Source organism: Galeopterus variegatus, unplaced genomic scaffold, assembly GCF_000696425.1.
Source record: "Galeopterus variegatus unplaced genomic scaffold, G_variegatus-3.0.2 Scaffold273, whole genome shotgun sequence".
In the NCBI taxonomy this organism is placed as follows: domain Eukaryota; kingdom Metazoa; phylum Chordata; class Mammalia; order Dermoptera; family Cynocephalidae; genus Galeopterus; species Galeopterus variegatus.
In genome coordinates this window covers 118,741-120,277 of record NW_007726384.1, presented here as the reverse complement: position 1 = coordinate 120,277, position 1,537 = coordinate 118,741, and positions in this window count along the sequence as shown.

The following is a 1,537-nucleotide window of genomic DNA, read 5'->3' as shown; positions in this document are numbered from 1 at the left end:
AATAACTTGCTTTGGATAACATATCAAGAAATGGCTGAGTGCCAGGGTGTCGGGTCCGCCGCTGGCCGACCCAAACAGCCCTAGCCTCGTCAGTCTCTCCCTTGGTGGGAGAGCGAATTGCCCAGATTCCTCTTTCCCTCCAGTCCCCGTTGGGAGGAGATAGGGGAAGAGAGCTGTGAAGAGAGGTGAGCACAGCCGCCGGCCCCAACCAGCCTGTTAAAGGACACTCAGACATGGCAGGGGTTCTGGCGAGCAGTTCCATTTATTATCACACAAGCACTTGCTTTTATAGGCAGATGGGGAGGAGAGGTTTTAACATAATCCTATCAGCTTAAAGATCAAGAGTATGCATCCTATCTCAATGCCTTGCTATTGCAATCACACAGTGTTCACGAGCGTGGAAGCACGTATTTGGCCAATAAGGGCTAAGGCAAGGTTCCCACAGACACTCCCACCCTAGTTCCTCCCAGCGTTGTCTTAGGCTCCCATGTTAATACGCCCTTGTGGGCCCATAATGGCACCACTTGTAATGTCACTTAAGGTGGCATTAGTTTTTAAGGCCCGACATCTCCCCCTTTTTGTTTTAATAAGGCAGCTGGAGGCTGCTAACCTTCCCAGCCTTGCCTCCATTCCCTCTGGTGGCTGTGCCTGTCCTAGGTTGTTTCCCTCTGGAAATCTTACCCGTCATTGACTATCCAGCCAAGCGGAGGTGGGGCGGAGCCTTACAGATTGGCATTGATTTTTTGAAGGGCCATATTGACCCTTGGGCTGTCAGGGCTTTCATTATGGGCCACCTCCTCTACCACCTGGGTGAGCATTACTAGAGAAGTGGTGTTTTGCCTTATAAGGGACACAACCTGGCGAATGGCATAAGGCCCCAAGATGATTAAGACAAGAAAAATGGCTAGGGGGCCCGTCAGGGAGGACAGCAGGGTGGTGAGCCATGGGGAACTTGAAAGCCAGCTTTGGAACCAATTACTATTGGCTTTGCGTTCTTTTTTTCACTTTTCTAATCCTTCTCTAAGCTTAGCTAGGGAATCCTTGACCACTCCACAGTGGTCGGCATAGAAGCAGCACTCTTCTTTGAGGGCAGTGCATAATCCTCCTTGCTGTAAGAACAACAGGTCTAGTCCATGTCAATTCTGTAAAACAACTTCAAAAAGCGACGTTAGCGATTTTTTAAAAATGTGATACAGACACCTCCAAGCAGCCAAGATCTATGTCCACTGCCTCCCTAAGGGAAGCTACCTGTTGATGTGCCAAGGCTATTCCGGCGGTCACAGTACCCACTCCAATAACTCCCAAGAGGGAGCTGATGGCCACCGCAGCTGCCCCTGCGGCCTGCTTGTTTCAGGTCTGCTTATTTTGGGTTTTGGGGGCAGTGAGATTTGCCACAGTGCTGCAAAAGGGTTTGTTGGCACCTACGCAGGAACCTTTGCCAAGGACCCACAGGAAGGTGAGTCCAGGGTTGGTGGCATTGGGCAATGCTACTGCTTGATTTATCTCTGCCTCCACATGGCACTCTTCTTTAAAGAAG